Source organism: Lissotriton helveticus, chromosome 3_1, assembly GCF_964261635.1.
Source record: "Lissotriton helveticus chromosome 3_1, aLisHel1.1, whole genome shotgun sequence".
Lineage (NCBI taxonomy): Eukaryota > Metazoa > Chordata > Amphibia > Caudata > Salamandridae > Lissotriton > Lissotriton helveticus.
The window spans coordinates 444,041,431-444,057,688 of NC_136061.1; positions in this window are offsets into that span (position 1 = coordinate 444,041,431).

The window sequence follows — 16,258 nt, forward strand, 5'->3', positions numbered from 1 at the left end:
AAGGTACACACCCATTTAACATGCACAAGTCATTAGCATGCCATCACCCCCTTAGTTCTTCCAGTTTGTAGTTAGGTGTTAGTTGCTTGTTTCTGTGTGTGGTTTTAGTTGTACGTATTCTAATTTCTTCATTGTTATTTTCTCACATGAACAAACGTTAGCATTGGGCCTCAGTGGCAGCTGCTGTCAATGAAAATTGGTGGGGCTGCACCGGTGAAAATAAATTAGAACTTACCTGTTGCCTGCTGCCTCAGTGCTCTTCTGGTTCTCTGCTCCTGACTTGACAGTCCTTGGGCTGGTGCACAGGCTTCCAGACTCCCCTACGCCAATCCAGTTGCTGCTTTCATGCTGGTAATACTATTACTCAGCATGAGAGAACCGCTGGGACTGGTTTGAGCGGGTTAGTTTGGCACTCACTCAGGGACAGGAGCTTGTGCTTTTTCTCCCCCTGGCTGTGCAACATAGCTCGGATTGGTGAAATGTAAATGCATATGTCGGTTTGCCTGTCATAAAACAGCTAGCCAAACCGACATGTGCACTTGCAGTGCCCACGACGCCACATCCCTGCTGTTGTAGCTGTTGTCCGTCAGGCTGGCCTGCCCCCAAGACCCAGCTCAGAAACAGCGATGAAAAATAAAATAATACTTAAACTGTTTTATCGTCATTTTATTTTTAGGTCCAACCTAGAGTCAGCGTGCATTTGTTGCTCTGCAAGACTTGTTGTACTGGATTATGGACTAGAAACCCCGCCCACTCTCCACCCATATTTGTCACTGGCTTGTCTAATTGTCCATCATAAATGCTGGCTTCTGATTAGTAAATAGGCTTGTTAGTCCGTCCTTAGTACTGCCTTGTCTTCATTTGTAACCTCCCATGGCGACTGGTCCTTTTTACTTCAGTTGTTACACTGTATGTGTTATTTAGTCTGTAAGCACTATTTTCTTTATTGAGTTTCTCTTACTGCAGGCATGACGTGCTTTGCTTATATTCAGTGCACCATGCACGCTTTCTCTTTTCAAGCAGCTGGAACAATGGTGGACAATTTTTTCCAATGCAATAGGTCTTGCATTTAAATTACGAGACCTATTGTATTGCAAATATATATATTTTTTACTTCAATGCTGAGTGCGGTGCCTGCTTCAGGGAGCTCTGCGCTCTGTTTAAATTTTTTTATTTGCGGAATGCTGAGCTGCTTACTAAAAGCATAACATATTTAAAAAAATGTTTCTCAAGCCGCGACTTTCTTTTTACTCCACCCCTCTTGACAAACTCTGTTGGGTATTCTGCAAGCCCCTCCTCGCCCCAGTCCAACAAAAGGTGGGGCTTGCTAAACTCTATCTTTACAATATTTTATGTTTTAATAAGCTGTACGGCACAGGTGGCATGCTGCGCTGCATACTAAAAGCATTAAGGATTGAAAAAAGAGATTGGCGAGCAGTGCCTTTTTTTAACTAACCTCCTGGGTTGGAGGCAGCGGTACGGCCCACAGTTCTTGGTCACAGCAGACCGTTGCAACATCTCATGACATTAACTCTAGCTCCAAACAACACAGACACCATTCTTTGGGCACTTTGAGTATATTCTCTTTTCTCTGGACAAACCAACCCTCACTCGGAGCATTCCCTGCTTTCCCAGCCCCAGCGGCGTCCCTCCCTACAAACCACGCTAAACTTCTCCTTCTAAGCATCACATGGGACCAGGATGTGCCTGAGGAAAAAGATTCTGGAGACTAGGGGGGTGATTAGGATGGCGTAACTATTGCCACCGCCGTGCCAGCGGTGGAGACCCTCACGACATTGTAACCTGATTTACCCACCGCCAGATTACAATGGCGATGGGTATCACAGCAGAAGGAAAGTCCGTCTGCTGCTTTTCCGCAGGTCGGCAATCGTTATGATTACCGGCCGGGCGGAGCAAGGGGAACATATATATGATGGCAGTGCCTAGCAGGTACCGCCATCCATATAATGATGTTTGGTTTTCAAGGCCTTTCCATGGCAAGGCCACCGGGGATTTGCTCCGGGGGGGGTGGGAGGGTGCGGGGTGCACTTGGGGGGTTGAGAACTTGAGATAAAAGGGAAGCCTTGTTTCAAATAGCAATAGGTCTTGCATTTGCAAGTTCAAAGTATTTGCATTGTAAATGACAATGCGTTTTATTATTATTTTTTTTTTAAACATAAATAAAAAGCATTGTCTTTTACAATGCCAATAGCACTCTCAGAAATGCGAGACATATTGCATTGCAAATGCTTTTTTATTATTAAGGGGAAAAAAAGGGGGGAAAAAAAGGGGGGAAATGGAAAAAAAAATTCTTTTTTCTTCAATAAAAATATTCAACAAAAAAAAAAGCAAATGCTTTTTCGTGTTTGCATCTGCTGGCTCTCAGCAGTGGGGCGACGCCCCTCCATCCTAACGGAGGGGTCGCTGCCTCTGGGCCTGTTAAAATAATTTTTGCGGGCTACTTTCTGTTTTTCAGTTGTGCAGTGAAGTGTTTGTTGTGACATAATTTAGAAGCGCGCTGCTGCAGAACTCGCAATAAGCTGCGTTTTCGGCATACTCTTTGGCGTGTGCCCTGTAAAACCGAACAATGCTCTGAACCCGCTGTGCGTGGCAAGGCTGCAATAATAAACACTAATAACAACAAGAGGTGACCCGAGACTGCCGGGGTCAGCAGCAGAAGCACTCAAGAGGAGAATGAAACGAGGCGCGCGAGGATACGGCCGGGGCCTCTTCAGCGCGAGCTAGGCTCCAGAGCTCTGTTCATTAATCTGCGATAATTAGACTTATTTGCCGAGGTTAATGGCGGAGGCTAAGGATAATTAACCACACTTTCCTCCTGAAGAAATCATAAATGCTTCTAACCGTGACAGGCGTCCAAGCTGGACGATTTCCTCACGCCTCTCAGTAACTCATAACTCGCTCTGAATATCCACACTCTTCCAAAAAGCTCATTACAGACATTTTGTCCCCGTTGAGCTCTAAAACTTCACCTTTGCATTGCGTGGGCCCATATACATCAACTGATGTGTGATGCTTTTATCTTTATAAGCGCAAGTGGGAGTTCAGGAAAATAGCACGGACAGATGAAGATAGGCCGTGCCATAAATCCCTGTAGTGCGCATGCGCCTCCCACACTCACGAGCATCCCTACTCCACCCAAACCATTTTAGGAGCAACATCACATGACTTTTGCCCCAATGACATCACATGACGCGATGTCATGTTAAATTTAACCTTGTTCACATTACCCAAAGTGATATCACTAAAATTAAAAAATACAGTAAGTTTAAGATCAATAAGGTAACAAACAACATTCTAAAGCCGAGCTATGTATTTTTACCACCACCCATATATTATCTGGGTGTTGAAATAATAAGCCACAGAGTTAAACTGTCTACAGGCACATCGCTGCACTCATTTTACTGCAGCACCTTTAAGGCTTTATTAATTAAAGCCCTTCTAGGGGTGCTATATATCTCTTCAACATGCAGTGAAAGTTAAAATCTCATGTATAGTTTCGCAACCTTGATTTTCCATGGTGCACCTATTGAATACTGAGGGTACAGCCTCAATATGCCAGGGATTTTGCTATCACACACAGGTACTGTCAATTATGCGCCCATATATCACATCAAATACACACTTACATTACAAATGCACAGGTACAGTCTTCTATTACCAGAGACAGTTACCTGCATGCCTGCGTACAAAATTACATGAACACCACATACATCATTTGCCAGGCATAGCTTCGAATTCCCAGGCACACACTGCGTCAAACCTCACTTACAGGCAGGGTCTCAAATTGCAGCGCAGAGCCTGATATGTCCAGGCATAACCACCGCTGGAATGCATAAGGCAAGTGCCACATTACAGCATAAACTTCACATGTCTGGCTTCAAATACTGAATCATATCTCCATATACCCTGGTAGATCCACAGATGTGCAAGCACAACATCAAACATCAGGGCGCAGCTGTCATATGGCCAGGCAAAACCACTATATGCACGGTCTCAAATGTGAAGGCCTATCCTTATATGCCCAAGAACAGCCTGAAGTACCTACTATCAGATGACCAGGTGCAACCAAGACATCTGATGTTGATGAGCCCCAATATCAAGTTTATTATAGGAGCATATAAGAAGGAACCCCATGAAGGTAATGTAGGACATCTCCTTTATGATAGAATGTGGTAAAATAGTCTTAACCAAAACTTGTTCCAATTCAAAGATATTTACCTCCAGACAGTAGGCCCTTTGAGGGGCTCCGCCTTTGTTGGTAGCCTTGTGAACCTTTATACCCACTCTATTGAAACTACTAACAGCTTCAATGCCCAGATTCCCTTCCAGAAGACTGAAATGTTCTGTCATTACATGGACAACATCCTGCTAGTCCAGAATCAGAATATTTAATCCACTCTGGACGTCCTCAAGAGGTTTAACAGCCAAGATAAAATCATAAGTTCATAGCCACCATGACTAAAACTGAGGCTATCGTTTTTTTTATATTTCTTTTTATTAAACAGTTCGATCAAAACACATCTAAAGATTACAATCAGGTGTCTCCATCATTCCTCAATAACCTTTCACACATTGCACAATGATACAGATTATTGTGATAGGTGGATCACAGGGACTCAGGCGTATCCGCCTCCCTCATGTGGTCTGGTGGGATACAGATATCCCCTCTATGGCGGTTCCAAACCTCCCATACCTTATTCCATTTACCCGGGCAACCCCTGGTGACGTAGACTGACTTCTCCCTGAACATGCACCAATCCAGGTCTTCCATCCATTTCCCAATCAGAGGCGTTTGGCTAGCTCCCCACAGTTGAGCGGTTTCGCTTCGCTACCATAAATGCCAATGTTGCCCACTGCATTGTGTAAGTGTTGAGATCCGTGGGTTCCCAGACATTTAATATGCATCTACGAGCCCCTAGCTGTAATTCAATCCAGAGAACCGCCCACATTGTGTGGTGGACATCCCTCCAATATGATTGTATGTGTTGGCAGTGCCACAAGATATAGATTTAAGTCCCCTGTTTCCCACAGCCCCATCTACACTCACCACCCTCTGAATAGCCCAAACAAGGTGGGGACCCGTAACATACGTTCTATGAAGTATTTTAAGCTGCACTAATCGCAGCCTGGCCTGGATTGCAACTACTCGTGGGGAAGAAACCGCCTCCTGCCATTTTTCATCGTCTAGTTCCAGGCCATCTTCGTTCCAATTTCTTTTAAGATTTAGTAATAGATCTTCCATAGTATTTATTAAATTCCGATAGATCAGAGAGATAGTCTTTTCTGGAAGGTGTCCGTCAAGCACCCTATCTTCTAGGGGAGAGGCGTCCGGAAATACCGTGTCCCTGGGAATTTGGGAAAGTAGCGCGTGTCGAACTTGAAGGTAACGGAAGTATTCACTGTCATTCAAACTGAACTGTTGCTTAAGTGCTTCGAACGTGTGGACCGTTCCCCCTCCCCAGATGTCTTGTATTTGCGAGATCCCGATAAGGTTCCACTTGTCAAAACCTTTGGATTTCCAGAGGCTCCCTAGTTTCTCCGAATTCCAGAGTGCGGTGGCTAGTGTAAGCTTGTTTTCCCACTTTAGGTGCCTATTGACTGCCTGCCATATCTGAACAGCGTGTGCCGTGGGTGCAGTCAGCGGAAACCTACGGGACCCAGCATATAACGCTCTAGTATATTATCCCCCGGGGAAGCTGCCACCTATCCATTGCAAATTTCAGATCATTTGGCCGACCGTAGATCCCGGGATTAATAGCCGCAAGCTGGGATGCCCAGTAATATTTGTTGAGGTCAGGCAAACCGATAGCTCCATCATACCAATTGAGAGTTAACTTTGAAAATGTCATACGGGGTTTACCATCCCAAAGGAGCTGTCTCTGGAGACTCTCGATTTCTCTTAAATGGGACGCTGGGACTGGATTCATTGTGTTATGAAGTGCATTCAAGAACCGAGGCAGAGCCATCATTTGAAAAAGCACCGCTCTACCCAGCATGGAGAGCGGAAGCGATTTCCAGTGAGCGACGTCTCTCCTAAGTCTCGATAAGGGAGGGTTAGTGTAACAGAGTTTCGAATCTAATGTTATGTAGATACCGAGGTATCTAACACCTTCACAAGCAATTTGGATCGGGCAGGCATTTGGGATAACCGGTGGATCTCCCCGGAGAATGTTTAGCACCGATTTGGACCAATTTATCGCAAAGCCAGAGTATCTGCCAAAGATTGCCAGCACGTCCAGGAGGCAGATCAATGATCCTCTCGGATTGGTGAGATAGAGCAGAATGTCATCTGCGTACAGGGAGATCTTATCTTCCCACTCCAATGACCACCTCATTCCACGTATGGACCGATCCTGGCTGGTCCAAGCAGTGAGCAGCTCCAGGACTAGTGCAAAGAGAAGTGGAGATAAGGAACAACCCTACCGGGTGCCCCTGCTCAGGTGGAAATCAGGGGATTTGCGATTATACAGCACCACCCGGGCCATCAGATTTGAATACAGGAGGCGAATCCAGCCCATAAATTCCGGACCGAAGCCCAGTTTGTCTAATACCGCACACATATACGGCCATTCTACCATGTCAAATGCCATGGTGGCGTCTAAGGATACCAGGGCTGCCGGCTCCATTATTGTGGGAGTCCTGCCCAGCACCACATAGAAGCGACTCAAATTGAGGGCCATATTGCGGTGGGGCATAAAGCCCGATTGCTCTGGGTGTATCAGGGTGGTGATGACTTTTGCCAGCCGTGTCGCCAGCAATTTGGCAAGGACGTTGGGCTCCACATTAAGCAATGATATAGGCCTATTGGACGCGCAACTGGTTCTAGGTTTGACCTCCATATATATAACTACGATGTTGGCTACTCGTTGGTCGTATGGGAGCTGCCCCTTCTCCTTGTTTTCTCCAAACATGGAACGGAGGTGTGGGGCAAGCGTATTTGATCTCAATTTATAAAGTTCGATAGGGATTCCGTTGGGTCCTGAAGCTTTCCCCGAATGTACGCCTCTGATGGCCTGGGCCACTTCATCGTCTGTCAGCGGGGATTCCAAATAGTCCCGGTTTTCGCTTGATAATGTGGGTAGCTTAATATCCCTAATCATCTCCCCGTTTTCTATTTCTGCGAACCTGCCCGACATACTATACACCTCATGATTATGATCTGCAAACGTATCTGCTATGGCCTGCGGGTCTGTAATGGCTCTGGAATCTTCCCCTTGCACTTCAGGCACCAGTCTCAATGCCCATTCCCTTTTATCCAACCAAGTTATCAACTTCCCCGCTTTATCTCCGTGCTCATATATTCTACTCTGAACTTCTTTACTTTGCACCTTAGCTCTATCTCTGGCAATGCCATTGAATTCATCTTGTCCTAGCCTCAAAAGGTGAAGGCCTTCAGGGGTTACCGCTCGTGCCATCCCCTCTTCTAATTTTAACACGTCCTCTTCTGCTTTCTCAAGCTCAGCTTGTTGTTCCCTCTTTTTCCCTGCAATCAAGGAGAGGGCCTCACCCCGAATAAAAGTTTTGTATGCCTCCCACAGGGTCTGCGCTGCCTCAACCGTACCCCGGTTTTCCTGGAAGTATCTATCCGTGGCCGTAGCGATTTTCTTCTTTGTACTGGGGTCTTTCAAATACCATGGGTTGATGGGGGCGACCCTACGTGCGTTTACATGATCAAATTCCATCTTGAGCCATACAGGGGAGTGATCTGAGACACCCCGCCCCAGGTGACGTACCTCCCGCAGAGCATGGGCCTATGCAGCCAGGACTAGTATATAGTCTATTCTCGATAAACTTTGGTGTGCGCATGATATGCTCGTGTATTGTTGTCTGCCTGGGTTGTGTGCTCGCCAGCAATCTACCAGTCCCATTGTGTCCAAAAAGTCAGGGAACCACTTTTGTGCGGGCCTAAGTGTACGAGGCGGATGTTGGTCTATGTCCCCGTCCATTATTGCATTGAAATCACCACCCAGCGCTAAGAGTCCCAGTGGCAGTGTCAAGAAAATCTAACTCAGGTCTTTGAACGTATCTGTCTGCAGGCCAGGTGGGACATACACTGAGACAAACGTAACTGTTTTCCCTTCCCATTGGCCCGAAATCCCTACATATCTACCTCGCTTGTCAGTCCACGTGGCCTGTATAGTAAGGGGGAATGAGTTTTTAATCAGTATATCCACCCCTCGTGACCCAGAGGTAAATCCCGCATGTAACCGAGGCAATCTTGTTGTATCTGTGCATCATTGACAATGTAGGGACCCTGACAAGAACTGCTTACAAAGTGTGACAGCTACCAGTCCAGCCAAAAGTGATGAAAGAGAACCTACTCTATGGACAATACCTTAGAATAAGGTGTCATTGTACTCACCATAAGACGTTTGAGGAACAAGCTGGCCACCTCACCAGAAAGCTGATGACTAGAAAATACAACCAAACAGGAACAAAAATTACCACAAAATAAATTGTGGCCCGCCCTGAGACGTATTAGAAAGAAAAGCACACCAGATCACTTACTCTATGAAAAAGTGCAAAATTATCCCTGGTCTATCCAGGACTGAGAGAGTAGAATATGTGACATGTCCACTGTTGGGCAGATTCTGAAAAATGAGCAAGCCCACTGCAGATTCAAAAATCCCACACCTGAAGCTACTGCGTACCTATTGTGGTCTACCTAAAGTGCAACAACACTTTCTGTAAGGTTCACATTGAATAAGCAGATACAAAAGGGCTTCAAAGACACTAGATCTTTGTCTGCGGAAACAATGACAAACTGCGCCTTTGGCTTTGTAGCGTACTGTATCAATTGCCTATTGCGCTCAAGTGTGTGGACGTTTTTATTTGACCTACTTATCTTAAAAATAACCCTATCACAGACTATAAAAAAAATTAACTGCTCCCTGGAATATATGAAGTGAACAGGTCATGGTGAATAGGGACATCACCCTATGCACACTCACCACCCTCCCATCTCATTAAAGAGTAGAGGTTGGTAGTTAAGATGAGAACCCATGTGGTAGAGCTACGCGGTTATGTTGAGTGAAACCGAACGTGGCTACAGAAAACCTAGTACGCATTGAAAAGAAGCCTACTCCTGTTAGTTGGTGTGTAATGCTTCAGCGTTTCCTTAATCTCATTTGCAATCACTAAAACTGTACATCAGTATTTAAGATGCATATGAGTAGCTAAGGTAAGTAAGTCTTTCTTTGGCGATATTGGAAGACCTCGTTAAGGTGAGAGGTGACCCGAGCCTGCATTGTTGTTCTGAAGTCATGATGAGGGCTGTATGGATTTAGGGGCATATGTACGAGGAAGTAGCAGAGTGAGGGGTAAGTCATCATGGCTTAACGCCTCACTCCGCCATTTAAGAAACTCAAGGCTGTACCCTATTTGCAAGGATATGGTACAGCCTTACGTTTCCCCCTACTCTGGCACTGTGCATGAGAGGATTATTTATGTGTAGGAAGTTGTCCCTTCCTGCACATAAACAATCATGCAATGCCATTTTGTCACTTCTATGTGTGCTGCCTAATGCAGCGTACATGGAAGTTACAAAAAGTCATTTTATAAGAATTGTTTATGTGCCGGAAGGGCCACCTTCCTACACATAAACAATCTAAGGCTCTTTGATTTTTTCATGTGTGCTACACAAGGCAGCACACATGGAAAAAGCAAAAACAAGGAGAAATAAAGCATTTCTCACTCATTTCGCTAACTTGAGGCCAGATTTTTTCTGGTCGTAATTTTGGTACTGCCTCCTACTTCCGCTGCCTTTGTCAATAGAGGGCAGCGTCAAAATCAATAGGTGTTGTGGTGGAACGCCCACCGCAACACCCACTGCCCACCCCTTTCACGCTATGCATAGTGAAAGGGGGCCTTATTTATAAGGCAGCGTTAAGCCACGTTAAGTGGCTTAACACTGCTTTGCAAATAAGGCAAGGCACATATCGTCTTGGGAACATCACAAAAAGTTACGTTCCCATGGTGATAGGGGCTTGTACATATGCCCCACAGTTTGTTTAGTAGGACTCATAGGAAGAAAGCAGTATTCGCATGTTTCACAATATGAGGTGTCATTATGAAAATGTGTATGAAAGTGAAACCAAGCGCTTTAGCAGACTGGACCAGTTTGGAAGTGAAGAGGTATCCAAGTTGCAGAAGACATGCTTGGATAAGAGGGGATATTTCCACGAGGAGAGGAGGAGGAGAAACTCTGGTTTTTGGTCAGATTTAGTTTCAGGGATTTCATTTCTCATGGTGTGTAGGTGAGCGGACTTAGAGTTAAATAGTGCACAGCTTGCCATGCTCACTAGCTGTGCTGTGAATCGTATCTTTATCTACTCATGGCTGTACAGTCAACCTCTGGTGAGTCTGCAGGGCTGCAAAGAGAATGGGAGTGATGCGGAAGTACTGCAAGCGTAAGAATTATGAGAGAACATGACTATAAAAGAAAACCGAGTGACAATAATGTGGTTTCCCCACCACAGTGACTTATTTATTGCATCTTGTTTTAATGCCCTTCGAGGACTTCCATGTCTTGTAAGATCCTCCAGGAGGTCGAACACATTACCCAGTGAAGAAGGAATTACTCCCATGCAGAACAAAGACATTTCAGACACACTACGAGCCTTATTTATGAGGCTGTGGTTCTGAAATTCTGGACCCTACTGTTGTCCCGGTATCGAGGTCCAATACCCGTGTCCCGAAACATCAACATACCATGACGAATTTGGTGTCGACGAACCGATAATGATTAGGACATCATTCCTATGCATTTGCGTCATGATCGAGGTATGCTAACACCCCTGAATCGTAGTTTCCGTCCCGACCCCTCAGACTCCATTTTGTAAACGGTATCCATCTTGTGTCTTGCCCTCATGATAAGTCAATTAAAGGTCGAGCTTGATCTAAAAGGACACGTCCACCTTCCCTGACTTCCCCCTGACCCGTCCCAACTGACTCCATTGCCTCCAGCCGAACCTGTTTGGGCAGCTCCTCGCCCAGTGGCCGAATACGATAGCATCAATGCATAACATGCCACAAACCATTCACTACATCCAGATCGTGTTTTCTACACACATACACACCTGTCCACGCTCCCTGTTTATGACCAGTTTTATGACTAGGAGGTGCCTTCCTTTATTGGGGTTTCATCGATATCTGATGGGAGTTCCGGGACTGGCTGGGTAATCTATCACGAATTGGACGTCTAAATTACGGGCTTGCCTACATGACTTCGCTCTTTTGTATTATTGTAGAAATATGTGTATAGCCATATCATAAACTCAAGAATTCTTGCTTGCAGCTATTATTTTTGTATATAAGGAGAAGGCTGGTTCTGTAAAAACGAACAGTCTCCTGAGAACACATGACCCGTGTTTGTCGTGCTTCTAGGACACATGTTACTTGGTAGCTACCAATAAAATTCGATCTCTGACTGCGACTAGAAGACTCAGTGTTTCTGTGGTCCGGAACAAGGGAGAACTCAGAGGTCTTCGGGTGTTATCCCCTGGCACCAAACGGGTTCCTAAATACCCGTTACCTCAGTTGACGCCCAACTCGGGGCGGTATCAAGCGGCAACGGTCCAAGCCAGATGTTCATGAGGAGCTTCGTGTGAAAATTCCAGAGGACAGCCAGACACTTCAGCGACCCCTGTATGTCGACGTGGTTCCGAAGGTCTTTGCTGCGAGGTTCCCCGCGTCCCGACGGCTACGAAGGACTGCTGCCCTGACTATCGCCTTGTTTTGGACCCAGTGATCCTTGGTAGAGCGAAACGATAGACGAGTCTTCTAGCGACGTCACCGATCTTCAAATACTTCAGTTAAGTATAAGTGGAGCGTCTCCCAGTCCTTAGTTTGTCCTTAGTTTTTTGGTATCCTTGAGATACGCTTTGATTTGGTACTTGCAAGCCCCAAAGCCGAAGGACTTGTGTATTCACGAGAAATATCGTAACAGATAATCCTTTGAAGTTTGAAGCTAGACTAGTGAGCGAAGATGCCTGGTTTTAGCAGACTTGGAAACTTGTTTTGTCTTGGTTATAGTAAGGACTCCCGATTAGAGGATTCCTGTCCGGTTCCTCCGATTGGAACTCCAACATATGAGCTCTACGTGAAGCACGGCGTAGGTCCCATCACATATAATGAAGTGTGGATAAAATACACCCGCAAGGATGGTGTTTTAAAATGTCCCCAATATGGTAGTTTCGACTCAGAAATATTAGATAACCTAGAGGTCAAATTATTCAAGAGAAAAGCCCGGCCGGCGATGTTTGACTCTTTCCGCTTATGGCGCAAAGAAGCCAAACAGAAAGAAATAAAATTTGCAAAAAAGAATAAAAGAGGAATGTCGATGGTGCAAGCTGCCATAACATACAGGGATAACGAGGAAGAGCAGGAAAACGAACAAATGCTTAGGAGCAAGAAACTAGCAGTAGATAAATGCTACCCGATGTTACCAAATAAGGGACAAGGTCAAGAGGAGAGATCCGAGAAAGATCCATTAATGTCCCACTTATTAAGCTCACCTCCACCGTATGCGTTAGACGCTACTAGCCTGTTAGAGCTCTCCCTAGAGGGAGGACTAGGGCTGCGAGCTATCAGACAAGCAGCATAGACCCTCTGCTGTACCAGCGATAGTATTCTGTTTTTAGATCGTTTTTGTGATTGCAACAAATTTTATCTGAGGGGGGCTTTTATTCCTAGAATAACGTGGGAATTGTTTTTTTGAGGCACTCTGACACCCCTACACACGCTACTATCGTCGCTGACAGCCTCGCCCAGTCGTTTTTACTCCCGGTTGAGGCGGCGGCGGGCGCCATCTTGGGTGTGGGCAGGGGCTGCGCTCTAGTCGCGCCGGCCTCCCGCCCTCCCAGACTATTTCAGCAGGGATTCCTCAGCTGCTCGCTGCCTGTTAGAGCTCTCCCTAGAGGGAGGACTAGGGCTGCGAGCTATCAGACAAGCAGCATAGACCCTCTGCTGTACCAGCGATAGTATTCTGTTTTTAGATCGTTTTTGTGCTTGCAACAAATTTTATCTGAGGGGGGCTTTTATTCCTAGAATAACGTGGGAATTGGTTTTTGAGGCACTCTGACACCCCTACACACGCTACTATCGTCGCTGACAGCCTCGCCCAGCCGTTTTTACTCCCGGTTGAGGCGGCGGCGGGCGCCATCTTGGGTGTGGGCAGGGGCTGCGCTCTAGTCGCGCCGGCCTCCCGCCCTCCCAGACTATTTCAGCAGGGATTCCTCAGCTGCTCGCTGCCTGTTAGAGCTCTCCCTAGAGGGAGGACTAGGGCTGCGAGCTATCAGACAAGCAGCATAGACCCTCTGCTGTACCAGCAATAGTATTCTGTTTTTAGATCGTTTTTGTGATTGCAACACATTTTATCTGAGGGGGGCTTTTATTCCTAGAATAACGTGGGAATTGTTTTTTGAGGCACTCTGACACCCCTACACACGCTACTATCGTCGCTGACAGCCTCGCCCAGCCGTTTTTACTCCCGGTTGAGGCGGCGGCGGGCGCCATCTTGGGTGTGGGCAGGGGCTGCGCTCTAGTCGCGCCGGCCTCCCGCCCTCCCAGACTATTTCAGCAGGGATTCCTCAGCTGCTCGCTGCCTGTTAGAGCTCTCCCTAGAGGGAGGACTAGGGCTGCGAGCTATCAGACAAGCAGCATAGACCCTCTGCTGTACCAGCAATAGTATTCTGTTTTTAGATCGTTTTTGTGATTGCAACAAATTTTATCTGAGGGGGGCTTTTATTCCTAGAATAACGTGGGAATTGTTTTTTGAGGCACTCTGACACCCCTACACACGCTACTATCGTCGCTGACAGCCTCGCCCAGCCGTTTTTACTCCCGGTTGAGGCGGCGGCGGGCGCCATCTTGGGTGTGGGCAGGGGCTGCGCTCTAGTCGCGCCGGCCTCCCGCCCTCCCAGACTATTTCAGCAGGGATTCCTCAGCTGCTCGCTGCCTGTTAGAGCTCTCCCTAGAGGGAGGACTAGGGCTGCGAGCTATCAGACAAGCAGCATAGACCCTCTGCTGTACCAGCGATAGTATTCTGTTTTTAGATCGTTTTTGTGATTGCAACAAATTTTATCTGAGGGGGGCTTTTATTCCTAGAATAACGTGGGAATTGTTTTTTGAGGCACTCTGACACCCCTACACACGCTACTATCGTCGCTGACAGCCTCGCCCAGCCGTTTTTACTCTCGGTTGAGGCGGCGGCGGGTGCCATCTTGGGTGTGGGCAGGGGCTGCGCTCTAGTCGCGCCGGCCTCCCGCCCTCCCAGACTATTTCAGCAGGGATTCCTCAGCTGCTCGCTGCCTGTTAGAGCTCTCCTTAGAGGGAGGACTAGGGCTGCGAGCTATCAGACAAGCAGCATAGACCCTCTGCTGTACCAGCGATAGTATTCTGCTTTTAGATCGTTTTTGTGATTGCAACAAATTTTATCTGAGGGGGGCTTTTATTCCTAGAATAACGTGGGAATTGTTTTTTGAGGCACTCTGACACCCCTACACACGCTACTATCGTCGCTGACAGCCTCGCCCAGCCGTTTTTACTCCCGGTTGAGGCGGCGGCGGGCGCCATCTTGGGTGTGGGCAGGGGCTGCGCTCTAGTCGCGCCGGCCTCCCGCCCTCCCAGACTATTTCAGCAGGGATTCCTCAGCTGCTCGCTGCCTGTTAGAGCTCTCCCTAGAGGGAGGACTAGGGCTGCGAGCTATCAGACAAGCAGCATAGACCCTCTGCTGTACCAGCGATAGTATTCTGTTTTTAGATCGTTTTTGTGATTGCAACAAATTTTATCTGAGGGGGGCTTTTATTCCTAGAATAACGTGGGAATTGTTTTTTGAGGCACTCTGACACCCCTACACACGCTACTATCGTCGCTGACAGCCTCGCCCAGCCGTTTTTACTCCCGGTTGAGGCGGCGGCGGGCGCCATCTTGGGTGTGGGCAGGGGCTGCGCTCTAGTCGCGCCGGCCTCCCACCCTCCTCATTACCTATAAAATGTGCGTAGGGTTCAGACGGCGCAGCGGGCTGGCGCAGCGGGCGCGCCGGATGCGCGCCGAAGCCGCGCCTAAGCCAAGCCCGTCTGCGCCCGTCCGCGCCCAACCGGGGCCAGGGGCCCGAACCCCTACATCTCGCGCGAGCCACAGGCAGGCCTATACAAGTAAGAGGCTGAGAGATCTCTGCCCCGTTTCACTCACCCTATGTCGTCACACGATGGAGCCATGGGACCTAGGTCCGTGTCCTCATTGTTCATTCAGAGGAAGATCTTTAGCGCCTGTTGTCCCTAACCCTGAAGCGATTATTGCTAAAGGGGGTCTCTTAAATTGTAGATCCGTCAGCAAACATGCCCTCCAGCTGTGGGATCTCCTACTGGATGAGGACATGCAGATATTATTTTTAACTGAAACCTGGTTAGGAGAATATTCTGACCCTGATATAGTGGCTACCATTCCGCCTGGCTACACCCTCCACAGACTTGATAGAGGAAAAGGAAGGGGAGGTGGCATCGCTATCATTGTCAAACACCCTTTCGAGTGTGTCCTTAAACCAGCAAAAATTGAAGACTGCGAGGCTGGTGAATTTAGTATCAAACTGACACAACATGAGGCAATCTCGGGCATCTTAATTTATAGACCCCCTGGCTCTCTGGGCAACTTCCGTAGTAGTTTACTAGAAGGGGTTGCTCAGACTGCGATTAAACACAACAAAGTATTAGTGTTGGGTGATCTGAACCTACATATAGAGGATCCCTTACAGAAGGAGGCAGAGGATGTTCGTCTCGTCCTGCAAGAATTACAGTTCAACTTGCTAAGTGTTGCAGCCACACATCAGAGGGGTCATTGTTTGGACCCTATTTTCGCCAGCTGGGACATGATAAAAGCACTTACTCCCTGCCAGCTCCCTTGGACCGACCACTTCTTGGTCCCTTTCCAATGTTTTTACCAGTCTAGTAGGGATATTGAGAAGGGGAAGGGAAATATTATGAGACGTAAATGGAGACAGTACTCTCAAGAAAACTTCATAGGCGCCATCCAGAAAGCACAACCATTGTGGGCCACGGACAGTGATCAGGCGAACAAGGAATTTAATCTACTTGTGACTGCCACCTTGGATGCGATAGCTCCCATGAGCAAGGGTAAAGCTAGAGAAGGCAGACAACGCACTGCCCCTTGGTTCACTCCTGAACTCCAGCAAATCAAGTCCAACTGTAAAAAACTTGAAAGGAGCTGGAGAAAGAACCCG